Source organism: Peromyscus leucopus, unplaced genomic scaffold (genome assembly GCF_004664715.2).
Source record: "Peromyscus leucopus breed LL Stock unplaced genomic scaffold, UCI_PerLeu_2.1 scaffold_1510, whole genome shotgun sequence".
NCBI lineage: Eukaryota > Metazoa > Chordata > Mammalia > Rodentia > Cricetidae > Peromyscus > Peromyscus leucopus.
The window spans coordinates 1732-29484 of NW_023504678.1; the positions used below are offsets into that span (position 1 = coordinate 1732).

Genomic DNA, 27753 nt, shown 5'->3' on the forward strand with positions numbered 1-27753 from the left:
AATAACCCCTCCCATTTTTAATGGAAATATCAACAAACTATCCTTGGGAATTTGGTTTCCAAGTTTGAAAGCTGAGCTTCTCCTCGTACTTTATGATGTTGGCCTTCACGTGAGCAGACATTTGCAGGAAGAATAATTTGGAGCCTAGCTTTAGAGTCTTTACCAGATTGATTAAAAACAAACTAAACAAACAAAAAAAAACCCCAATAATTTATTTTCTTACAAAATTCACAAATTTGTAAGACAAATTTGACATTAAGTTTTTAACTTCAAAATACAGCTCAAACTTTAAGCCTGTATTTGTATTTTCTACTAAATCAAGCAGAGATGAGAAGAGAGAGGCAATTATGTTAGACGGTGTGTATGCCCGTATCCTTCTTGTGATGGGAAGGATTTAAAAGAAAATAAACGCCATACTACCTTATATGAAATTGATTGTATCTATCATCCCAGATGGCTTTTTAATAGCCACTGCTAATTTCTTCCATCTTCCTGAGGATCGATAAAATCCGACAGCTTCCGAATGATTCGACATTGAGGCTGCGAACGTACGTGGATGTGTCAGAGGCTTGTTCATCTCTACCTGAAATATGAAAAATTCTCATTAGAACTTACAGCAGTTGGCTGGGACGGTGGTGTTCACACCTTCAATCCAGCATTTGGGAGGCAGAGGCAGACAGATCTCTGTGAGTTCAAGGCCAGCCTGGTCTACAGAGTGAGTTCTAGGACAGCCAGGGACCTACAGAGAAACCTGTCATGAAAACAAAAGCAAAAACCAAACAAACAAATTTGAAACCCCCCACAACTTTACAACAGTTTCAGAGACAGCTTCTAGAAGCTGCATGCCATGCATTGCTATCCTGCATGAGATGCTGGCAAGTGACCGTCTGAACACAGAGCAACTCTCATGGCAACCCATCTCCTACTGAAAGGTGTTTGTCTAGTCACGCTCTAGGATTATTCTCCCCGCTCCCCAAACCAACACTGGAAAACTTCATTCTGACGCTAAAATTTCCAGGTGAAACTTATAAAAAGCAAGTTGTTTACTAGAAAGAGACCTGGGAGCATGTTCAGGAATCAAATATATAAAATGAATAGAAAGACTTAGCTCTGAATTTAAAGTATTTTTTTTCAATTAGTACCTACTTACTAGTAATTTGTTTTTGTTTTTCAAGACAGGATTTCTCTGTGTAGCTTTGGAGCCTTTCCTGCAACTCACTCTGTAGACCAGCGCTGGCCTCGAACTCCGCGATCATCTGCTCTGCCTCCTGGTGCTGGGATTAAAGGTGTGCGCCACCACCGCCCGGGCTCCTTACTATTAAATGTTTCTAAATAAGATTTACTTATTTATTTGTGTGTCTGTGTGATTGTCCTTGCATGTGTTGCATGTGCCCCATGTCCTGTCTGGTGCCTGCGGAGGTTGAATGATCTGGATCTGGGGTTATTGATGACTGTGAGCACACATGTGGTGCTGAGAACTGAACCTGGGTCCCTGCAAAAGCAGCAAGGGCTCTTAACAAACTGAGCCATCAACTATTAAAATTACTGAGCATCTACTGTTATAAGTTTTTAGGCAACCGATTTTTGTAAAGGTTAAAAAAAAGCAAAAAATTTATACAGCATTAAGACATATCCATCACTATTTTTCACGAAGTATACAAGAACCTCAAACAGTTTGGAGCCTGTGAGATCTGCATGACTTCTGTTTTCTGTATGGTGGCATCCATGGCCCTCTCTGTGGCTACTCGCTTGATAGGGCCTTTATTGATCGATCCTTGTTCCCAGTGTTCCACTCAGAGGCTGCAGCTAAGAGATACCTCACAGTGTTACTGGACCATGGAGCTGCTGAGCCAAGCCTTAGATTACTGAACAGACTGATGAGAACGGCCTTTCCTTGGGCCCCTCCAGCACTTACTTAACCTTTACTTTTCTCTCCTTGTCTTTCATGGCCATTTCCTACTTTCACCTCTCTCTGTGGTTTCTCTGTCCTCGTTCTCAACAAACAAAAATCCTTCCTTCCAATTAATCAAGAAAATAGACTCATACTACTCTTTCAAGGATTTGCTTCCGTATGTTTTTCGTTTAAAATGCAATTAACCTTGGGAGTAAATAATATATTCAATGGTGCAAAATATAAAAGCTATAAAACAGTAAAAAGTACATTTGTCTGATTGTAAGCTTCTATGATAGTATTCATATCTCTCTGTATGGTAGGGGTTGGGTTTGATAATATCTCCCAAGTTCTTGTTTTGAAGGCTTTGTCCTAACATAGTAGGGAGGTGGCATGCATTTGTGTTTGGATTATGAAGGCTCTCCTGTTATCAATTGTATTTATCCACTGATGGATTCATAGCTTTAATGGGATATTGGAACTGGTGGTAACATTTATGAGGATGGGCTACCTAATGTGCCCTGATGAACATGGACTCTATTCTCCTATCCTTCTCTTTTCTTCCTCCTTCTTCTGCCCCTCCCTACACCATGAGGTAGGCAGATTTGTCCACTATGTGTCTCTGCCATGATGTTCGCCCTTACCACAGACTAGAAAACAACTGATCACTTACCTTACTAAACATTGCTTACGTTAATCTTGATCTGAAACATTTTCTTATAACTTTGAATGATTCCCACACAGGTTACACAGTTATTACCTCCCAATTATGTTCTTGATCTTTCCGATTGTTGTGTTATTGCGGCTCCTTGGATGGATCCTCCTCTGTATGCACTTAACTGTGGTCCCTTCTGCATCACTCATTTTTGTCGGCTTGAAGCAGTTGGGAATCAGCTGCTCCCAAACTCAAAACCAGTTTGGATTCTCCAAAAAGGGAACTAATGGACCATTTCCAACTTATTTCTCTTTTTGCTACAATAGATATTGCTTCCAGGACTCAGAACTAAAACAGGTGAACTGCTATGGAATATATCCTTTTGAACACTGTGAAAAATGTGTCGCACTCATTGTAAATATAAAGCCTGAAAGGCTGATGGCTAGGCAGGATTTTCGGGGCAGAGAGAATGCCTGGGGAGAAGAAGGGTAGAGTGGAGATGCCATGAGATGCAGAGCAAGCAGGATGGGAAGTACACAGATGAGGTAATGAGCCTCGGCGCCGAGCATCATATGAATACAAATGGGTTACTTTAAGTTATAAGAACTAGCTAAACAGTGATGGCTATGAACAACATTTATAATTAATATTAAGCTCTGGTGTGGTTATTTGGGACCAGGCTGGCAGGATAAAAAAGCTACCTACACTGGACTACAGCCTCTTTCTGGCATCAATTAACCTCTCTGTCCCACCAGATCTCAGAAAAAACTTCAAGAAATTTCAGATCAGCTTAACATCCTTCAGGACCAGATCGATTCCTTGGCTACTGCAGTTCTCCCAATATTAAAAAGACAGATCTGACTGCTAAGGATTGGGATGTGTTTGTGCCTTCCCCTATGAGCAACGCTGCTTAGGCAAAAACAAATCTTAACCTGTTTGAGATGGGGCCCAAAGACACTGGATCCAGACAAAAAAACAGCTACAAGTCGCTCTCCTAGTAGAGGTTTTTTGGCTTTCCCCCTTCCACTCTGGCTCCTCTTTCTCCATCACTTCTTCCCTCCTTATTATCCTCGTACTCACATTTTTGCCCGTTTTTTTTTTAAGTTTCTTGAACATTTCTCATACCCCAATGAAAATGTTCCACATAAGCTCTCCCAATGACTTTCACCCTACACAGCTCCTTTGTCCAAGATACATCTGCGAAAGACCTTTTAGATGCATGGGCAACATCATCAGTTTCTTATACACTGATTTACTTCAGTGGCAACTTAAAATGCTTTTGGATATACTAAAATATACTGTCATCCATTCAAAAAGGTGTCCTATGGTGATGATACTAATCACGATGCCTGGAAATAAAACATTACGAAAATTAGAGGAAAAGGAGACAAGAACACACAGGAGTTTTATTCTAATGGAGGAAGAAGGTAGCAAGCAAGAATGCGTTCACAGTATGTTAAATGGTGTCTATGGTGGGTTGAATGACGAAGCCCCCTGAGTTTCCCTCATTGAATCTTGGTTTTCCCAAGTGATGGCTGTTTGGAGAGGATGAGGAAGTTGACTGGGAGGCAGGCTTTGAGGGATTTCAAGAATTGGGATTTTCAGTGTGCTCTTTCCTGCTTCCTGCTGTCGTTCAATGATGTGAGCTCTGAGCTGCTGCTCCATCCCATCCTGTCTGTCTGCCTGCAGGCTGCCATTCCACCCTCCCACTGTGCTTGGGGTCGGGCTCCATCCCTCCAAGCTAAGCTCAGCCTTGCCTTGTTCATGGGTGTTTTGTCAAGCAGATAAGGCAGTGCCAGAGGTGGAGAAGCAAGGGGTGTGACTTTAAAAGGGTTAGTCACTCAGGGCCTCACGAGATCGTGATGGAAGACACGGATGGGGAACACTAATTAGCTGGGTGCCTGTTGGGAACATTTCTGGGACTAGGGAGTAGAAGCACAGACGTTGGAGGTGCTCTGAATGAAAAAAGAAATAACAGGGAGGACATGACTGCTCCCAAGGGGTTGAGGAGAAAGGTTTATTCACGATATGAGGGAGAGCATAGGCAGAGGCAGAGACATTGGGAGAGTCCAGAGTGAACATGGCAAACTGAGCCTGGCCATGTGAGGGAGAGATGGGGAGGGAGAGCAAGAGAGGAGCTGCTTACCAAAGTGGCAGCCTGGGCTAGGAGACTGGCATAGCCAAATGGCTGAGTTACATAGGGGCCAGAGAAGCTGCGTGGCTGGGTTGGTACCCAGTACCCACAGTTCAGGGTAGTGGACAGGGTATGCCAGGTACGGGAGGACCCTGTAAGAGCTGGGGACTGAAGGATGCTGGGAGAACCTGGTGGACAGCATCCACTTTGATACATTCTAGGCACCTCAGTTAGCTTTTTTTGTTCGGGTATGAGACTTAACAGCTTCCACAGACATACAGCAAGGAGCAGGTGAGATTATGATGAGGGATTAGACTTCCAGGGCTTTGAATTGACTTGATTATCTTCTGAGTTGAGAGAAGAGACAGTCAGTGGAAGTTCCAGAGGAGTGCAGATATTTCTATATTCATGCCGAAAGCGGAGGTTCCCGGACAATTTGGTGTGCAGAGCAAGGACAAAGAAACAGGAAGAGGCGTCTGGAAGAGAACACCAACATTTACGTGGGAGGTTCGAAGGGCGCTAGTGTCCCGGTGCTAGATGTTCTGCAGGGCAATCCACAGAAGTCTGCCGACGTAGAAAGGGAGAAGGGGCACCAGTTTTCTGTTTTGGGCGGAAACAACACTGAGACAAGACTGAGACAAGACTGTAAGGTGCAAGTTTAGTCTGGGAAATCAGATCAGTCCGGAACATGTAGGTAGCAAAAACGTTTAGCATGAAAATGAATAAAAGAAACCTGAGGTCTTTGATGCATATTCTTGAAGGATTACTTTCAGGCACGGAAAAATCGGATTTTAAAAAAATCTTCTGTTTGGGGCACTGTGTCCATTCCGAAAGTGACTAGAGCTTTTCGCTCTCTTGGGCTTTGCTTTTATTGCTCATCTCCGGCTTCCAAGCTGTGCTGCGCTTACTTACCCCTCCCTCCACCTGTGGACGGACTGCCTGACAGCTTCCTACACTCCCCACCTCCAGCAAGCGAGACATCGGCGACCCAGCGCAGAGGCTACTGCGGGGCTCCCCCACGCCTCTGCGGGGGGTGTGCACCCACTTCCCGTTCTGGGTGAAGCGAGCCGGTCGCAAACCGGCCCAGGATAAGAGGACGGCAGCGAGGTCCTGGCCTGAGATCAGCCTTCCTCGCGCGTGGCGCCATCTTGCTCGGCCACCTACTTCCTGAGTGTCTCGCTTCCTGATACAGGTCGAAATGGCGCCTCGCACGTCCGCGAGACTCGGAGGGCGAGGATTTTGCGGCGGGAAGCAAGGCGATCTGGCAGATCGGTGCGACCCCAGGTGACGAGGCTTGTTCCGGAAGCTGCCAGATTCGCTGCGGGGATTAGCAGCTCCGGTTGTCCCTGGGGGCCCTGGGGTGTGATGGGGCGGGGTTCAACCTAAGCGGAAGGTCCGCTCCTCAATCACAGTCCCCGCTCTTCCTTATTCTTCTATGCTGGACTGGGGCGGCTCACGACCTACCTGCGGGGCAGAACCACCAGTGGGGAGCTCTTGTGATCCTTTTAAATGTTCCGGGGATGGAAGGCTTGGGCCGGCGGAGGCTTTCCGGGAATGCGCAGTTGTTCCTGCGGGAGGTTACGTTTTTCTTTCCTCGTGGTAGCGTAGCTTGTAACTTGGCTTGAGTCTTAGTGACGGAGGCTTGGGTTTTCGCCGCGTGGGTTTTGAGAGTAGGCGCGTGACGCTGATGGCGATCGAAGCTCTACAGTGGCTCCCCTTGCCTTATGTGGGCGACACGGACGGGGTGGGCGTGGGCCGGAGGGAGGAGGAAGGTGGCTGTGGCGGGCTGCCGCTGTTGGAGCTGTGGGCTAGGTGTTGGGATTCTCAGGGAGCTCTCGCCTTCATGCGTGGTCGGGTTCCGCTCGCAGCGATGTGTCCGCTTTCCCGGGGAACAGCTTGGGGTTCGGCCCCGGGGAACAGGCTGTGTTCGCCAGAAACAGCCAGGGTTCGTCCTGCCCAGCTAGCCCACGAGTCGCGTGGTTTCCATCCGGCCTTTTGCTTCCACCCGGAGGGCTTGTAACCTACTGCTTGGGGCTGGGGAGTGGCCTTCGTCGCCGCACGGCCCACGGCTACCAAGGAGAGGCCTTTCTTTGACTTTCTTCACTATGATAAGAAGGTGATCTCGCGAGGAATACTGTGCAGAGGAACCTGAGCAAAAGCTGACTGCTGACGGTTGATTCATAAAGCTCACGATTCTAGAACACAAGGTCACTAAGGCAAGAATTCAGCCTTTGATCATCGCGGCGCGTTCATTTCGTCAGTACTTCAGTCGCCTCTCTTATAAAAACGACCTTACCTTCCTATATATATCTCTTCACGTCATTGCCACGGGTCGGTCGTGGTCTGTGTTCATTTAAGAAAGGCACCTCTGAACTACATGAAGTGCCGGCGTCTCATAGGCATTGGTTTCATTGTGCTGGGTGTATCATTCTGGAACTACTGGATCTCCTGTACTCTTGTTGAGGTTTGCGAGAAGACTTAAGTATACTGCATATTCATTTAGACCGTTATTGTCGTTGTAGTTATTCTTAGACAACAAGTAAGTTAAACTTCTGGCTCAGCAGGCAAGCGTTTTTGAGCGGAGTTCTTATTGTGTTGAATGTGGGTAATCCATTATTGTACAACAGGACTTGCAAGACTAGCTATGGTTATATCTAATGTGCTTGTGTGTTTCTTAATATTTGTGGGTTACAGTTCATTTTTGGGAATATAGGTAGTAGATTGTGTCTTTTCTAGCTTTCTTGGAGGTGGAATTGAACAAATATAGATGAGAGAGTATGCGATTGATGTATAAGTACTTACATAGAGATGCTTATATCTAGAATTAAATGTCGTTGTGTGGGTGCTGTGTCTGGTGTGTGTGTGTGTGGTGTCGTGTGTGGTGCATATGGTGTGTAGAGATAACAGGAGGCTGGCGATGGATCCAGTCATCTGAATGCGTAAATTGGTTCAGTTGATTACTGCAGCTGCTGCCTTACTCGTGTTCACGCTCTCCTTTACAGTGGTTAAATATCTTCCTCTCTAAGTATTGGAATACTAAATGACTGGATGCAGAAAGGTTATCCACACTATAGATGAGTAATGAGTTGATGAGCAGTGAATGGTGTAAACATGTGTGTTTTAGAAGGGTTAATGGACTAAAGTACAAAGCGACACTCATATTCTCGTCTTAAATATGAGGATGGTGTGCGACTTCTAAGGAGAGAGATAGATTTAAGAACAATCTGTTGTTGTAAGAGTGTAGAAAATAGGGTTTTAAATCTATGTACAGCATTGTTCTGGTTAGTACAGTATCATTGAGGTTGTGTGGTAACACTTTAATACAATGTAATTTCTGGGGTAGTCAACACATTGGTACGATATAATTAGTAGGTGCCACTAGAAAAAGAAAAGAGTCAACGGGGCTCACCTCAGGAATCGAGCATGGAGCTTGGTGGGTTAATGGTTGGGGATTGGTCAGGCTCATGCTTGAATCCTGAATGTTAGTAATATAGCACAATCGTTGTAGTTTCTATAAGGTGTTAAGTTTGGAGGTGGGAATGAGTACACGTTAAGGAGGTGATTCTATGCAAGGAAGTAGGTCGGAGTGCTAGAAATGGCAGTTGGCAGAGTTAGAGCTGAGTAGTTCGTGGAATGTCGGATATTGATGCTAGAACTATGGTCAAAATGGGGTGACCGACTCAGAGGTTCTGCCATCGAGTGAGGAAGCCAGATAGTAGTAGTGAGAGGACAGAGTTTTAGAAGGAGGAGGGATATTATGTTGAAGTATTAGAACGTAGATGTCGGATGGGCACATCGGTGATCTGCATAGATCCAACGCTTTAAGTGGTAAACGGTAAAAGACTTTTTCGAAGATAGTGCAACGATTCATAACAGGGGTTATGCTGTTCTAATTCTTCTAGCAGACTGTATGCTAACCCAGTGCGATTTGAAGGAGAAGATAGTGTCTTTCCTCTCTTAACGTAATGATGGACGGTATTTGAACGGCGCAATTCCGAGGGAAGGTGTTCCAGCTTTGGTGCGGTGTGTGATGTGTGTGTTGGTGGTGTGTGTATTGGGGACGATTGCAGGGCGCTATCTGCAAGGGGGATCTATTTAAATAATGCAGTGAATTGAAGAGGTTGTGAAAATGGTATGTCCAGGGAGTAATTTGGATTGTGATTTGTAGGACTGGTCCAGCGTGGAATTGAGATGTATTATAGTGGTGATGGATCTATGAGATCACGGATGGAGAAATGAAATTCGTAAAAGTATGTGCAAGGATATCAAGTAGCTCTAAGTGTGAGAAGTCAGGTTGCGCCTACTGCGCACTTTCATGATGTGCAGAATGGAGGTAGCTGTACTCTGTGGTGTGACTTGCTGGCGGTCTACTCTTGTACAACGTGGGGAGTTGGCGCCTTGCCTCTTCTGGTTGTACCCTGATCGCAGGATGAACCATCACTACTCTCTACGTGGTTGCTTTTCTCATCATGGATGCCTGATGCCAAGGTGCTTTGGTCGCACTTAGTGATGATGGTATGCTTAGAGACTAAAATTGGGATTATCAATACATCTGATGAGATGTGTATCATTCGTCTTTAGTATACATATAAGTGTTGATAATCTTCGACAGCTGAAGGAAGGTAACTGGGGAGGTCGAATGTATCTGGGGTTTTAGACAGCTATATACACTTGCCTACATTCACTATGTTTATTGGAGATGGGTTTCGTACTATTGTAGTTAGAGGCCACTTGGAGGCCTTCTCCTGTCTTATTCTTTCGACCGATCTTTAAAAAATATTCCAGTTGTATGACACATATAACACACCGTAAAGAGTATGATTGTCACAAGTGGCTCGGAATTAGACTGCCATGGGATCTGGGAATGAGTCTGGCGATAGACAGATCATCTGTTATAAAAGTGGCGTAAACCACTCTCTAGCAACTCCTTCGGTGTGGGGCTAAAGCACCCATTATCAGATGTAGCTCTTGATATATTGACTGCCATTTGTTTTTTTAATTCATACATTTTTTTAACAGGTTCTTATTGGTTTGATATATCTCTGTGTCTTTTTGTTGTTGGGGTATAGTCCAACAGTTGCAACTTAGACAGCAGAACGGTGATGAGAGAAGGTTTGACAGAAAGGGTACTAAATCGAGTTAGGTAGAAAAAAAGGAGGGCAACAGGTTCCGTACCAACTTTGGGGAAACGGTACAGATGTGTGGGAGGTGCACATTGTGTATGGGTCTACGGAGAACTGAATCTGGAGTCCTCGTGGTAGTCAAGAACAAGTTTTGATCTAGATGTCTCAGTTAAATTCTTGTGACTTGTCCATGGTGGGTGGCGGGCAGCTTCAGCAGTCGATCTCGGATCTAGTAATCTCTGGATAAGATTCTAGAAACAGGCATAGACACAATCAAGAAACATCGTGGGAAAGTCGCAATCATAATTGGACTAGCACTTCTATATGTTATTCGCCATATTCAGCAAAAAGCATAGTAGGGACTTTCGGTAAATGTTCTGTTCATGCTCCAGGAGAGGTCATTGAAAGTCCTCACGATGACCGCTAACGATATCTTCCTCTGCCAGGTGTTTCCTGAGTATTCATTGATGATTCATAGACATCTCATGTAAAAACTACATCTTAACCACGTCTATAGACTATTAAGATGGGGTTTTTTTTGAGGGGGACCTATGAATGACTGACGTGATATGGGCCAGCGACTTCAGCGGATGGGTTCTTCCTTGAGGCACCAATCAACAAAACTTCATCATTGGGTCTGTATAAATTCGTTTTGGATAAGAGAGCACAGTAGAACAAGTTTTTAATGCATTTTGTAGTGAGGTCATACAGAATTGTATTAATAATCGCGAGAGGGAGTGTAATGTACCACGTGTATGGTGGTATCAGAGATCAATCTATGTGGCTGTGTTTTCGTATAATTGCTCCTGGATTTTGTTCGAGTTCCCGCACACTGATAAACACTCCTCAGAAGTGACTCTCATCGTCACTGTCGACGCCATTCGGGGCTAGATCTGAATCAGGGGGCAATTAGATAGGTAAGTCGCATTGATTGAAAGAGTTGTTATGGAAATATTATCGAATCTGACAGATTGTAATGCAGTATCTGGTCAAAAGCTAAGAGATAAAGGGTTACCAGGATGTACTGTCTAGCGCGCGGAGTTCCCGCGTGAAGGTAACTCCATGACAAGAAGACGCCTATACTTCCTGGTGCAACGAGACATGCTGGGCAGCTCGCGCACTGGGACACGGTGACCAGAGCTCTGCACGTCGGGAACGAGCTGGCCTCTTGGACAACGGAAAGCACCCCGGTGTCAAGTTGGTGGTGACTATCTAAAGTGTGAGAAGGAGGGATAGATCTGACTATACTGAGTCACTTTATGGTGAGGCAAATTACGTACATTGCTGGAGCAGTGGGTCTCGTCTCACGGCGGGCAGTGGTGCAGACATCTGAAAGAGGGATGTGGGGAGTTCAAGGCAATACCGGAGATTATCCACGACCAATCCCGAGGAATTCTTCACTAGGTTCACTTCACAACATTGAATTTTCTAGGGGTAAATCATGCAACATAACCTATCAAGAGAGGCATCCTTTCTAGGAGTGTACAGTGCAAGCTCATAATATAAAAACACTGTAAGCTGCGTTCTTGCATAAAAGGCACTTAATGCGTTTTCTTATAATCGGTTAGGGAATAAACAGTGCAAGTCTTTTGTAAAATCGAGAACCAACGAGAGCCTTGGAGTATATAAGAGGGGTCGTCGCTGGTCCCTTTGCTGTGTGTCTGAAGAAGAAGGTGTAGTGTTTGGGCTATTTTCACAATATTTTGGAATCCTAAAGAATAGAGGAGGTTTCCCTAGTTTTATTGTACCTATATAATAAAACTAAGATTATCATAAACAAACAAGGGAATTAAGGTAAAAAGTCGGCACTAGTCCGTGAGAAAAACTCCTGGGAACCAGATCCTCCCACTATTCACTCTCAACAAGAAGTTCTGAAAGCGGGTGGAATAGAATTATAGTCTCATTATGGAACTCCGAGGCGACGAGAACATCAGTGCTTATTACATGGGAATTCTCAACAACAGCCATACAGAAACTCAAGATTAGCACAGAGGATGGGGCGCGGGTAAAAAGTCTCTGGACACATTATTATTTTTAGATCAAGTCGCATGATGAGAAGACATGCACCGGGTCGCTTAGAAGTGTGAGGGATATGAACAAACATGTCTATACAGGTAATTCTGGGTCAATCTCTGGGTCTTGGGGTTTAACATGTGGGTGTATAAATTTCTGAAAATGATAAGTGATGGAATGGTGGATGGAGATAATTACTGAGAAGTAACCTGTGTCATAGAGCTGTTGGGTAAAAGAATAAGGGGCGACTGTTTTTTGGGAGTAAAGATGGAAGCGGGTTGCAAATGCTGCTTAATGTGTGAAAATTATCTAAGTATTTGGGGATCATTGAAGAGCATGTCGTAAAGCTAGCAGTCACAAATGTATATTTCCGGAATTGTTGAGGCAATTTGTTATTTGCTATTTGAGTTGGTTTCGAGGTCTTCACAATTTTTCTGGGTTTTAAGAAGTAAGTCTACACTAACCATGTTATAGAGCTATACGATCACAGATTTTGGGCGGTAGAGGTGTGGATAGATGGGTTATCCTGTGAAGGGAAGGGAATGCTGGGTGTAGTCTGTAGGCTGTGATGAGACTTGGGCGGCTTGTCATTACTGTGGTTCTATCCAATGGGTGGAAATATGACTAGTCTGCTTCTCTCAGGATGCTCAGGCCTTTATCTCGGATTACGTAATGTACAAATTCGAGTAGCGACTGTTGTTGTATGTAAATAATAGGTTGGTTCTGTTTTTTTGGTTTTTTACAGGATACATATCACCACGAGTGGTCCTCATAATCCTCACTTTAGGTCTTGGCCATCGGTTCCCTTCGGGCGCGTCGAATCTTTCTCAGCTTCCCTCGAGCTACTTTTTTGGTAATACATATCCCATACTCATAAAGGATAGTTAAAAGCCGCTTGGGGGAGTCAAACATGGCTGGCAGGTACCTTGGGGCTTCTTCGCGAAGAACAGCTGCGGACGTCAGGACGAGTCGCTCATCATACGAAGGAGAGGACCACTCTGGGGATGCCTAAGGCTGAGCAGGTGGCAAGTACTCATGTCCCGATTTTGAAGAATGTGTTGTGTGTGTGGTGTGTGTAGGTGTGTGTGTGCTGGTGGAAGGTGTTGCTCTGCAGTTCATTGTACTTTCAGAATATAGTATGGTTTACCACAATTTAAAAAATTCATACCAACTGACAGAGGAGCAAAACTAACATCAGATTAAGCATCCGGCAATACTCGTTTAATAATACCTTCATTCCATCACATTCAGAGGGCTGTTCAGCGTAGCCATGTGGTCATAGCTCGTATCAGTCTCAGAGTCTAGACTCACATAGCCTTGGGTCAGTAATAAGCGCATAACCTTATACTCTGTACATAGGCAACTCGATGAAGAGCTCCATTATCATGGCATCATGATGTATCATGGTGAAGTGTTCTGGGTCTATTGGGGATAGGGGAGGATTATCATAGCAGCAGTGCCATTAGCAAGCATTATTGCCTCTTATCAACTTATAGGCGGATTGTTTCTATCCTATATATCGATATGGGACTTTGTTGGGTGTAATTTTGTTGAGAATGATTGGAGATGGATTTTATTGGGATATGAGGAAAATTGCAGTGGGAGTCTTCGTGTGTTCTGTTTTGTAGTATAATATCATTTACGGTGAATTAAGTTTTCCTATTATGTAAATGAGATTTCAGCTAGTTACCTCAATTGAAGGTACAATGTTCTATTCAAAAAGAGCGAGAAAAAGTAGGGGAGAAGATGATAGTGCTCAATGTGAGTTTTGCTTTGAGCCATTCAATTGCTTGTGGTGTTTTAATAAGAGAGCTGAAGTTAGTATAAGATTAGTTTCCTTGATACAAGGGGGAACGTATTAAAATGAATCTCATGGTACAAGAAAATGACTATATAGTCATATCCTGGCTGATGTATCAGGTGCATGAGTTCACCGAATGCGTATTATTGATTTAAAGAGAGGTTCATACATGTGTTAATCCAGAAGCATGGATATGCTACGTTTCAGCTCACTACGTAGGATACAAGAAAGCTTTCCTACGATTAGTAATTATAAAAAAGATATCACTAAAGTTAACGCGCGGCTTATAACTTTAAAGGCTAGAGAGAATACTAAATCGAAAGAAAACTGAAAGTTTTTAGTCCCTCTACTATCCATGTATTAACTGTTTTACAAAGAGACTACCAGTTTACAGTATAATAAATACGAAAAAGAAAATATACTATATTACACAATAATGATAAAAAAATAATTCAGAATAGTTGAAAATGATCTTTCGCTATGTTAATGCTGTAGTATTGTTGTCCCCGGTTGTACTAGTCAGGAATGAGAGCGCTATTTTGAGGCGTCTCGGTGAATCGATAGCGGGGAAGGGAGTTTCATCCGTTCATACCTTAGGGTATCGAGTTATCTTTCATTTCCAGTTTTCCACATTGACACGGTCTCGGCTGAGCGACTGGGTGTGTTACTGGGATATACTAGGTACGTTTTGCACCGAGCTTCGCTATATAAACAGGCAATCGTACTTGAATTTGATCATTGTTTTCGGGACAGTTCATAACTGCTTGCTGCTGGGAAGGGAAGTATGAAGGTCTGCACAAGAAAGAAGTAATTCCATGTCCTTTAATAGTTTTGGGTCTACTCAGCTATAGACTATGAAATAATCGCATGTACCAACGGCAATTATGCTAATAGCAATTTTTGGGGATATATCTTATTCATGGGAGTGGAAGGAAGGGTAGATATAGAAAATTACTTTAGGCAGAAAATAGGGGAAATTTAGCTGGGGATTGGCAAACTGACAAGTATTTATGAATAGTGTCACAATTGTATTAAAATCACGGATATCATTAGTCATCGACAATATTCGAAATAATAGAAATAGATACTCTAGTGCATTTGCGATCAAAGGTTAAAAATAGTGTAAACTAGTAAGACATTATAATGCAATCTAATATAAATCTTCTTCCTTCATATAATTATTTATTTATAAAAAGGGGCAGAGTGTCTATTATATGCAATAAGCGTTATGTTATACAAATAACAGGGGAGCATATACTTAAATAAGAATAGTTAGAGGCACAGCACTAAAAATTCTCTAAAAGACATTGGGGTCAGCTGGCATTGCTGTGTTATTTCATGAAGCCAAATATTTTTAAAAGCGTGGTATTAAGTAGTATTAGTTCAGCTTTAGGGAATAAAGTATGGAAAAGATGGAGGAGGTCGTAATTACAGTAATTGGCATCTATGAAAAGATCGTCTGACGACGATTGAAATAATAACTATTTGTACCTATAGTTAAATGATAACTTCCTTGTTATCTTAGACTCGAGAAGTGCACATTAATTCACAGATGTTTAGAAATGAAAAATCAGGGACATCCAATTGGCTGTGAATGGTCACATGTGAGCAGTGAGTATAATTTAAATATATTAGATAAGAATTGAAGAGGTTTCTAGTTTGCCTTAGCCCGAGTATGTTCGAAGGAGAGGGATTGTTTTGTATAAATGATCGACACGTCAGTAGGAGATCCAGGGTCCCAGGGTGAGGCCAACTTCTCGGTCGTGTTGTGTGTAAAAAGGGCATACATTAGTGCGCAGTATGTTCTTCTACCGATTAGTAAACGAATACAATACCTTAGAAATGATTGGTTAATTAGTGATCCTACAATTAGTATAAGTTTTGTAAGATCTGCAGGTGATTGGGAACTTCTGTATTAGCTTTCAATTAAACAATTTACTATAAAAGTTGATGTCTTCCAAAGATGATGTGTTCAAGGAGACGTGAGGATTATACCTCCTACTTGTAACTGCTCAGTACATCTCTAGTATCTATTCCGTTAGTTACTACACATAACAAATTTGGTTGCGAATTGGGTATAAGGCACAGTTTATTTATTGCCTATAGGCGCGATTATTTTAAGGGACTGTATTTTAATGTGTGAAGCAATCTCGGTAATTATAACGACATGAAACAAGGGAATACACCTTGTTAAAGTTCCATCCTTAGAGCTAATTTTAGTCAACTAACAAAATAGGCAAGAGTAGCAGGTTGAGACATATAGTCTCTGTCGCTTAGGTAAAGAGAAGGACGCCAGTTATTAGCATTCAGGCATGTAGGGTGATGAGATTAAATATCAAGTTACTCCTGTGGTAAAGATGCTGTATAGGACTGTAAGTTGGAAACTTCACGGAAAACAGAGAGGGACAGACGAAGTGCAGTGTGATGCGCAAATAAGAATAGGGAAGGATGTCTGTATGGTTGTAGAGCCGCTATCTGGAGTATATTATCGGATATAATATCCTCATAGCTACCACGATCCGTAGGACATAGTCGATGTAGGTATTTTGCTAAATAGTGTGACAGGACGCACATTGTGAGGGAGTCAATTGTAGGGGACGACTCGGGCGCGTACATGGGGACTGCGTCAGCGGAACGAGCGTCTAGGTACATGAAGCATGGGTGGCGCAAAAGGTCTTGTCTTTCTTATTCAGTGAGAGAAAGTTGTGGGCTCGCAAAAGAGACAGAAAGAAGAAAGGAACAAAGATTAGGATAGGGAGAGGAGTGATGGGCCAGGTGCCCATCAGTAGTAGGGACTCCTAAGCAGTATTAGGCCGAGCAACGTCGGTCATATTCGAAAAGGGCATGCCAAGGGTATTGGTGGCATGGCAGTTATCAGTATCAGTTCTAGTCACTTATAAGTAAACACGACATATGTAACGTATCATATCAACATCATCTTGAAAAATACTTGTATAAAGCCTCATGAAGTAAAAAATCGGCAAGTCGCCTTACACTGTTATCCTTACGTTCTGTAGAGAGAGATACATTCTTTTTCTCTAGTCTTAGTCTTACTTTTTTTCCTAAATGTTGAACGCCTGATCTTCGCTCTTTATCACCAGTCTATAACTAGAGGGCTAATACAATAGCGTTGATACTGATGTAAATGAATTCACAATTCACTAGCGGGGATAAGTCTAGTGTGACTTTTATCTAGTCACTTATCAGTAGCTTAACTAATTATCGAGTTGGTTGTTATTTTAGGTGTATTGTTGGGTTGTGTTGACTTACAGTAACACTGTGTAGTAATTTCACATTGTGTAACCACGACTTTTGACGTAGTTCTGTACTCTGGAGCTCTTGAGACATACTGACCTAACTCAGGGAGCATGTCCACGCTTGATCGGCGTCTGTTGTTTTTTGCAGTGTGGGGAAATAGAGGACATAGTGCTGAACTGCTGCCTGACATGTGTGCGGAGATATGTGCCTGTAGAGGACAGAAGAGGAGGGTGTTGGATTCCCACCTGGAACTGCGAGTTCACAGGTGGGTTGTGAGCGTGCCATGAGTGTGGGGGGTGCTGGGAATCAAGATGAAGGTCTGGTGCAGATGTCCTCTGAACAGAGCAGCCAGTATTCTTAACAGCTGAGCCATCCTCCAGCCTCCCGTGGTACTTACATTTTGATAGGCGTTGCCTGGTAACTATCGTTTTTAAAGCTTGTGTTAAATACAATAATTTTATTTTTAGACTTAGATTTAACTGATTATATGACTTGTCACTTATAGGTTGAAAAATATTGAAAAAGAAGTTAAGAAGAAGAGAATGAATGTATTTAATATTCGGTCTGTAGGTGATCCTCTCAGACTTGGTCAGCTCAAAGGAAATCACTTTGAAATTGTCATCAGAAATCTAAACAATCAAATAAATGACTCTGCAAGCCTGACTGAGAGGATTGTGGAGGCAATAGAAAATGTTAAGGTAAGAAAACACAATTTTGAAATTGTATCATAGGAAAATTTCTATAATCCTCTCAGATTAAAAAAAAGATTATTTTTTTGTAACATGTGTGCATATTAATTTCTAAAATGATATTAAGTGTTGGCTTATTTTTTTTTCTTGATATCTTTTATATTAAAACAAAAAACAAAAGAGTGTGTCAGGGACTATTGCTTTAACTATGTAAGATGTGTCACATTTGTTTATCCTGCATTTGTTTAACTATGTTGTGTCCATTTGTTTATCCTGCATTTGTTAACTATGTCCATTTGTGTTTATCCTGCATTGTTTAACTATGTAAAGATGTGTAACATTTGTTATCTGCATTTGTTTAACTATGTAAAGATGTGTTAACATTTGTTTATCCTGCATTTGTTTAACTATGTAAAGATGTGTTAACATTTGTTTATCCTGCATTTGTTTAACTATGTAAAGATGTGTTAATATTTGTTTATCCTGCATTTGTTTAACTATGTCAAATGATGTGTTAACTATGTTGTTTGTTTATCCTGCATTTGTTTAACTATGTAAAGATGTGTCACATTTTTTTCACTCACTTGTGCATTTGTTTAACCTATGCACCTAAGGCACCTGAGTAGTTTAATAAAAGCCGAATGGCCAACAGCTAGACAGAAGAGGGACAGGCGGCTGGTGGCAAGAGAGTAAATAGGAGGGGGAATAGGCGGGAGAAGAGAGAGAGAGAGAGAACAAGGGAGAAAGAGTGGAAGATGTCCGGGGTCAGCCAGAGCAGGCAGCCTCCAGCCAGTCAGACACGAGGAAGCAGGGAAAGTAGGACATACAGAATGAAAAGAAGGGTAAAACCCTGAGGCAAAACATAGATGAAGATGCTTTCATTTTTCCATTGTACACTTTTGAAACCAAGGTTGGATAAGCCAGGGACAAATAGCAAACGAATGGAAACACATAAACTATGAACCAATGGCTGAGGGGCCCCAACTGGATCAGGCTCTCTGAATAGGTGAGAGTTGATTGGCTTGATCTGTTTGGGAGGCATCTAGGCAGTGGTGCCAGGTCCTGGGCTCGCTGCATGAGTTGGCTGTTTGAAACCTGGGACTTATGCAGGGACGCTTGGCTCAATCTGGGAGGAGGGGGACTGGACTGCCTGGACTGAGTCTATCAGGTCGATCCCAGTCTCCTCAGGGAGGCTTTTGCCCTGGAGGAGGTGGGAATGGGGGGTGGGCTGGAGGGCAGGGGAGGGGGGCAGGAGGGGGAGAACAAGGGAATCTGTGGCTGTTATGTAGAACTGAATGGTACTGTAAAATAAAATAAAATTAAATTTTAAAAAAAGTTATAAGAGCTAGTGGACAAAAAGCTAAGGTCGAGCATTCCTAATAATAAGTCTCCATGTCTTGATTGGGGGCTGGGTGGTGGTCCCAGAGAAAGCCTGCAGTAACCATGTGTGCCCATCCCCAGAAGAGTCTCTCTGAAACAGGCTTTCTCTAGCGTCTTCCTCGGGAGCACGTGGTAGTTTCGACGGGTTCACGCTGTGGCGTGGCCGCTTTGTTCAGTAATTTTCTCCAGAAATCTCGGGTACATAGTTACCTCACTTTTTAGACTTGTACAGGTCCTTTTCCATTCTAACCTAATGTTGGGTTTTCTTTAATGTGTATGAATTATAAATCATAAACTTTTTATTTTTTTTACTTAATTTTTTTTTATTCTTTAAAATAAAGCATAATCACATTGTTTTCCTCCTTCCCTTTCCTCCCTCCAGCCCTCTGGTTTTTACCAGCCCCTACTTGCTCTCTCTCAAATTCATGGCCTGTGTTTCTTTAATTGTCATTAGGTATGTTTGTACAGACTGAGTAGGACATACATCCCTAACCTGCGCAGCCAGCAGCCAGCATTTGCTGAGTTTTAAGTCACACCTGTTCGGCATTTGAAGGTGCACACATAACCCTAACTTTCAGTGTTATTTCTCCGTAGGGCTCCATAGTAACTGTCCTTGGCTTTCTGGGCCTATGGTTCCTATTGTGGTCAGTTAGCTGCCCGTGTGTCGAAGGAGACATAGGTGACAATACATAGGCAAGAGAGCACGAAAGATCTTTAAATTCAGCACTGTGACCTGTATGTAATACTTCTCAGAGTGTATACTCTTTGTTTGCGATCTGTTTTTTATAACTGACCTACCTAAAAATTCTACTTTTTTTCCTTCTGAAAACTTACTAAAATAATGTCTTAAAAAATGGAAGGGATTTCTGTGAATGAATTTATGACCAGGTCTGCTTTGGTGTTTATGAAAATACACTGCCTGTTGAGAAGTTCCCATTAGAAATGGTCTTAGCTTTAGACAGTGTTCTCTTTTAAATTTTTATTTATTTAGTAGTTTGTGTGTGTGTGTGTATGTGTACATGTATATATGTGTGAATGCATGTGTGTCTGTGTGTGTGTGTCTGTGCATGCACACAAAGGGCAGCTTTTAGGAGGCAGTTTCCCCTTCTACTGTGGCTTCCAGGGACCCAAATCAGGTCGTCAGGCCTGCATGGGGAGTTCCTTGCCTGCCATACCATTTTGCCAGCCAATAGACTTTAAAAGTCTGTTTTTGAGAAATGAAGTTGAGTAGCTTGACAATAAGGATTCCTTGAAGTTTTCTTTAGAGAGTTAAAGCTCTGGTTATAAATTTTTGGTTATATTTAATAATTCGGAGGGATAATTATTCCAGTTACCCTAAACTTTCCAACACTTTTATTACCAATTTGAAACAACTTTTAAAAATCTGAGATTCGATATAGGGAGTACTCACTTTATCTGCAGTTGATTTTTGTGCTCTACTGATAGAAAATTGCTTTAACATCCTTTATTGACAAGCCTTGAGTTGGTGCTCAGTTGTGATTATTGGTTGAAACTGTGGAGGACTCTTAATTTTCAAGAACTTCCCCTGGACCTCTTGGCCATGCATGTGCGTTCTCTGTCTGTTTCACACAGACCGATTATAATCACATATTTCTTCTGAGTAATATGACAGTTTTGAAGCATGACATCTAGAGGCGACTCCATCCCTCCTGGGGAAATGACAGAGAGAAATCGGGGTGAACGAAAAGATAAATGAATAACATCAAGGAGCAGAGCTTGTTGGATGGAAAAAGAAGTCTGCCCCTTGTTCTGCTCTCCTCCAACATCAGAAGAATCCCAAACCAAAGCACTTGAGAGGGGCTGAGCCGCAGGTTTAATAGGCAGCTTATGAGTACACCTCTCTTGGCTTAGCACTTTGGGTCATGTGCACCAAGGACCCCTCACTGTTGTGAACACTATTTCAAAGGTTTGGTCTTCATTGGCCTTTTGTGGTAAAGTTTTGGTTAGTGTGGTTTTCTTCACACACTGCCCCCCTGAGGGTTTACAGGCTGATTTATATCTATCTGCCTCATTCTCCTTCTGGTGTGTAACTGTTTAGCATTTCTCAGACCATTGGCCCCTCTGTATTATTGGTGATTACTGAATTTCTTAATTAAATATGAAGCGAAATGTTTGGTTGTACTTGATGTACTATATATATGAAGTTCTAATCTATTATATTTCTTTTTTTAATTTATTTTTATTTTTATTTATTTATTTATTTTTTGAGACAGGGTTTCTCTGTGTAGCTTTGCGCCTTTTCTGCAACTCACTTGGTAGCCCAGGCTGGCCTCGAACTCACAGAGATCTGCCTGCTTCTGCCTCTCAAGTGCTGGGATTAAAGGCATGTGCCACCATCGCCCGGCTCTAATCTATTATATTCTGTTATATTCATAGAATGAAGGTTTTGTGAATTACTACGGACCACAGATTTTGGGAAAGGAAGGAAGATTCAAACAGACCAAATTGGATTGGCTTTACTGAAGAATGAAATGGTATGAATTTTCAAAAATATAATCTTTTTTTTTTGTTTTGTTTTGTTTTTGTTTTTTTGAGACAGGGTTTTGATATGTAGTTTTGGTACCTATCCTAGACTTGCTCTGTAGACCAGCCTGGCTCACAGAACTCACAGAAATCTGCTTGGCTCTGCCTCATGAGTGCTGGGATTATCAAAAATATAATCTTAACTCTAGCCATTTGTACTTATTACACACACGCTCATTACATACCAAACTGTGGCATATAACTGCATGTGTGTGCATGTGCGTATACTCTGACACACATGTCATGCATGTTTGATATCATTGGAGATCTACGAGGCAGTCTGATGGGGACATTTTCTTAGCCAAGACCCCTCTTCCCAGATGACCTTGGCCTGTGTCAAATTGACAGAAAATCAACCACCACAGATGTATTAGCTTTTTATGAATATTTGTTTTGATAAATACTGTAGAAGATAGAATGGAAATTGGGATGAATGAATTATTTTAAGTTGCTTTCATACAATGAGCTACATACTCCAGTAAATCCCAGTGATAAAAACAGGAATTAAGTAGACACCTTTTTTAAATAAAAAAGAAACATCATATATATGTGTGTGTGTGTGTGTGTGTGTGTGTAATAAACTATTAAAATATTAAGTAAAATATTGAAGTTGACACTTTATTGTATTTTGCCAGTGTGGCGGTCAGAGGACAACTTGCCAAAGTCAGTTCCCTCCTTCCACCATGTGGGTCCTGGGGACTGAACTCAGGTCATCAGGCTTGGTGCCAAGCACCTCTATTTAACTGAGTCATTGTGCCAGCCCTAACTTAATTTTTAAGAACCAAGATTTCAAAGAACTTGCTAATGTAAGTGAAACTAATGCTTGGTATTCCTGATTCCTTCACTTTTTATATTTATCATGTGTTGACCAAGTCTGAGCATTTAAGTTGTCTCTTTACCCTTCTGCTTATGTCTCGGCTGAATAAAGACTGATAGAAATGAAATGCCCGAGGAGGGGGCTTTTCCAGTATATGGTTTTGTAGTTGCTTTTAGTCTGTATGGAAGGATTGTCTCTACGAGTGAAAACGGAGTAAGTGCTGGAAGCTTAAGGAAGAAATTGCAGCAATACTTTCCGCCTTTCCGGGATGCCCAAGAATTTGCATCTTTTTTCAAAAGCGATTTGCCATTTTTTAAAGCCTGTTCACTTGGTTAATTTTTCAAGGTGAAGGCCATAAAGTTATTTCTTACACCAGAAGACGGGGATGATCCTGTAAACAAGGCGAAGAGCTACTTTCTTCAGACTGGTATGTAAGTTTCTCTACTGATCTGTAGTAATACAGACACAGATAACGATACCCTGCATGGGCCTGTCCTTGAAACGCACACACTGAGAAATAGCAGAAGTAGCCGAGCTGGGAGGCTGTTAGATTGGAGGAACAAATGGGTAAATAGTTTGCGTTTTGAATCACATGACTGACTGACACGGGCACTCAGTCTGCCCAGCTTGCTTGGACTTTTGTCCATCCTAACTGTGCTTTGGGTGGAAAGAGAGGCGGGAAGTGCTTCCTTGGTTTTCCTTTGCTGAAGTCTGACCCATAGGACAAGGAGTTTCCCCTCCACACTACAGCTGATGGTAGCAGGTCCACGGCAACCAGTGGAGCCTCTGGCTGGGTGAAGTCCATCTGTGATAGCAAGTCCTTTAGGAATTTTTTCCGGGGGCTGTCCTATATCCCGCCTCCTCTTTGAAACCTGACTTTGATCTGCATACATAGCATTGTTCACAGGCTCACTAAAGAAACGCGATTCTGAGTGTGGCGGCAGGTCAGCGATGGCTTCGCTGTTCGTGTGTGATTTGTTTCTCTGTAGAGTCTGAGGGGATGAGCCCCATGTCAGTGATTCCGAAGCTTTAGTGCACCTAAGATGCATCCAGTACCTTTATTAAATGCCAGTTACAAGGCCCTCCATGAATAAGCATCTTTGGAGCTCAGCAAAAACCCCACTAGCTAGGACATGATTGCCACAATTTACCCATACATTCTATTGTAGGTCTATAACAGTTCTTCAGAAACCCCTAGACCCCTCCAGTTTACAAGCTTATTTAATCCCTGGTGACGGGTTCTTTTTTGTTGGGCAGTCTTCTGAATTAGATTATTTCTGTTCTAAGGGAAGGGTTCTGGCCAGCCATCCCTAATGTTAGGCTCACTTGCTCTTTCTTAATTTTCAAAGAAAATAAAAGTTTAGAAAAACAGCACAAGCTTTTATATAATTTAAGTATAATTGGGTTTAACCAGCAGTACTGTTCAGCGTCTCCACAAAATGATTGCCTCTCATTTAGACTGCTTGCCGAAGGCATCCCTCAGGTAACTTTGCAGTGGAGATGCCTACCAGCTGATCTGTTTCTCCATTTCAGAGGACGCTAAAGGCACGCTTTCACTGATGCCTGAGTTCCGAGTTCGAGAGCGGGCTCTGCTGGAGGCCTTGCATCGCTTTGGCATGACAGAGGAAGGCTGTGTCCAGGCCTGGCTCTCTTTCCCTCACTCCATGCGCATATTCTACGCCCACGCGTACAGCAGCAGGATTTGGAACGAGGCGGCATCATACAGACTTGAAGCCTATGGAACCAAAGTGGTGGCGGGGACCTGATCTGCTTGGATGAAGATGCTGTCGAGCATTTCCCAGACAGTAAAGTGAGTACCCATCCATCAAGGAGGTGACTTGCCACCCCCCCCCGCCACCCCCCCCCCAGTAATTGCAAGAAGCCTGGGTTTTGAAACACTTCATTTACTCATCTCCAGCTTTACTTTTCTGACGCTGAGAATCAACACGTTGCTAAGTGGAGAAATGGTGTTGTAGAATGCAAGGTGGTAAAGCGTCCTTTAAAGCGTGCTGTCTCAAAAACAAACCCGTAGGTGTGATGCACCCGGACATGTTAAGCTGTCCTTTTGAAAACAAGAATCAAACTGTCCAGAACTGGCATGTCTGCACACCCCAACTAGTTGCTTTCCCTTGCTTCCTTGTTGTCCAGCATGTGCCCTTCAGCTTCCTCTCCGCTGTCCCTAAGTGTCCACAGAAAATGGATTTTATTTGTATAAAACACTGAGAAAAGGCAGGTGTAAGAGATGTACAGCTTACAAGAAAGAAAAGGAAAGTTGCTTGGTGTTATAAGGATATGGGATGCTCTGTTGCTTTCTTATACATGTGGTTTTATGTAAATGTGATTTCATGACATTAATATTAACGAAGGTTATGTCATGACTATTTTATAAAAACTTTGCTTTTTTCTATTTCTTACGTTCTGTCACCACGTGGGGAGGGTGGCTATTCTATCATCTCGGGTCAGGATATGAGTTAAACGATAAAGGAAGCATAGTGAATAATTCACGAGTAGCTGGGTATATGTGTCCATCGTGGATATAAGAGGTGAGTCAAAACGAGAAAGAAATACACAAGAATCGCTATACAACGCCTTCCTATACAATTAATAATCTTAAGTCTAATTTTAACTTGTGGCCCCTCTCGCTTTTTACACCTACACCCCCTAAGCATGACCATCAAGATCACGCTGTCTTATCTTCTGAGGGCAACATTCTTTCCGAGATGTTTATTTGCAACTTGACTATTGCACACACATGATCACACACACCATCACAGTCCATGTAAAAGAAGAAGAAGCAGTAGACCTTCAGTTTTAATGGAGATAAACAGAGAACGTTGAGAGTGATGGAGAAGTAATCTCAGCAGCACCGGGACGAGTCCTTAGTGGTAACTTCTCCACGCATTCTCGTATACTTATGTGAGGTAACTAGGAGAACCCTCGGAGGCCTCAGCCCACTGGAAGGAGAGAGTCATGCGAAGAGAGAAATATTTCCAATGAAATCCAGTGTTCGCTTATCGAGTTGCAGGAATTCTGAAAGAACCTCTCTATGTGGTCTCATGAGAGAGGGTGCTTCTCTCTCGCTCGAGACCAAACGCGGAGCAGCGTACGACCAGCATAAAGATCTAAATGAAATGTCAGGAGTATAGTATGAGACGGTTACAGACTCACCGGACGGCTCAGCCCCACTTCTCAATACACTATGTGAGGCACAAGTGTGAGACCTAATAGTCACTACGTGCTATATAAAGAGGATCTTATGAGCACAAACTCTATGGAAGGCAATACTGTATAGGACCACTGGCATCCACTGATGTGAATATTATATAGTACAGGGTCAATCGAAGGTAAATCTATATGGTTCATAGTCAATAGAGGATGAGTATGAAAAGTGAGTGCAACTCCCTAACGCACACACTCTCAAACTAATTACAATATAAACTAAAATCCTCAGCAGGAAGTTGAGTGTGCTTTGGCAGCCCTCATAGCGTGTGCTCCTAGATAAACTTCATCTGATATTAGTCTCTACACAGACGTCAGGAGAGAACTGTCAGTGGCAATTTTTCATTATCTCTCAAGAATCCAAGATCCCTGTCTGTATTGGCAGAGAACTTACGGTATATGATGCGTGACCAAGACGAAGCTCTCTATCGCACAATGCCAAGGAAAAGATCTCTGTTAGTGCGCGGATGTTCAATGCGCGAGAAGCTATCGTGATGAGTGTGAGTTTCTTCAATCGATATATAACACATCAATTTTTGTAATTCACAAAGGACTAAGCAATCTACTTCATTCTCTGGGGCACACGTTAGTTTGCAGTTCATGGAAGTAACACTTTAGCAAACTATCTTGTGGCTGCGCACTCAGGCGCTAATGAGAGACAGTATAGCCAGGGGCACTATCCTAAATTAATATGGAAGAACCAGCAGCAACCCTGTGAGTAGTAAGCGGCTTAGAACTCAACATTAGTGCACGGGGTTTCCTAGGCCTGATAATGTATATAAGTTACAGAACACGCTTGGGTGAGCCGAACAGGCGCGGTTGGAAGGAGGGAGGGCCAGTCATGTGTTGCTAATGTCGACATGCATACGCAACAGTAAAACATGTCACAAATACAAACTAGACAATACACAAAATTCGGCTAATCGAGGACTAAGCAACCTTCTTTGTCAATAGAATGAGAGAGAATGGTTATGTAGTGTGTCATTTCAAGGTAGAAAATAACGCTTGAGCTAGCTAATGCAAGCAGTCATTGAAGGTTAACAAGGAACACGACACAGCGCAGCATTGTGTTCTCGTGATCTCTTTAGACTGTGGATGTATGGTTGGTGTGGAGCCAGCTCACTCTTCTTAAAGCTCACTGACGCTTGAACTGCCACAGTTATTCCACATACATGATAAAATGACTGTAGATACGCGGAAACACATAATATAATTTTCTATGAATATTGATCCTGAAAATATCAGAGATGCTCCTTATGCTCACACACCATCAATGTCAGCGTTTTAATTTGTGTAGCCAGGACATTTTTATTGCACAAGCACCACCATACACTCATTTTACGCATGCAATGCAGTTTATTTACTCTACACGATGTGCTCTCACTACCGCTCTGGTCAGGACTAGACGAGTGTACGCACATCGTGAGCTTATACACTGTCACACATGCTATAAAACTCAAGGGTGTAAAGTTATTTGGTTATTTTGTGAGGAGTATATGACCGTGGTTTAATTTTGTTATGTTAATCAAATAAAGTTAATGACACTCGAGAGTATAGATGCTAATTAGGTTCCATTAAGCAATCGATCACGCGAATCCACCTTCCAGTATGGCAGAGAGTTCTCTTGTATAAGTTTGTATAAGACATTCCTATCAGTGCCATTGTAATTATAATCTTCTTTAATAATTTATGCTTATAGTAAACTACTAATGCCTCGTAATATCCTAGTGAGTGCACCGAACTAGAGATTCTTCACTGTGTGATCATATTTGATCAGCATTTGAGGAGCTCAAAATACATATATGAGAGAGTGATAGACAGACGCTGTTAGAGCGAAAACATCTTAGTGAGCACATTAAGTAAGAATTAGTTTGTCATTCTCTCTCAGATTTCCACTATGTATTAATTGTACACAGAGTTCCTCACGATTTGTTCTCATCACTTGGTAGTACACCGGGCGGTCGCACAGATGGAAAGTTCACTATTTGTGCGAGTTGGATCTTTTGGTCAAAGTTCAATACTCGTAAGTTTCATGGAGAGAGCACAGTTGACACTAGTAAAAATGGCAATTATAATAACACATCAAGTCGAGGGTGGTTTGCAGAGCACATGTATTGTAGCACATCAACACAATTCTCTTTCTCTTATTTGCTAATACATACGACTCCTACCCTTACAATATAATATATATTATAGTGTGTGTGTGGTGTCTGGTCTCGTCTCTCGTAA

At 42.4% G+C, this 27753-nt stretch overlaps 1 pseudogene; it reads left to right on the forward strand.

Annotated features, from left to right (window-relative positions):
• The first annotated feature begins 16985 nt into the window (after positions 1-16985).
• Positions 16986-26019, forward strand: LOC114689110 (annotated as a pseudogene).
• Positions 26020-27753: the final 1734 nt, after the last annotated feature.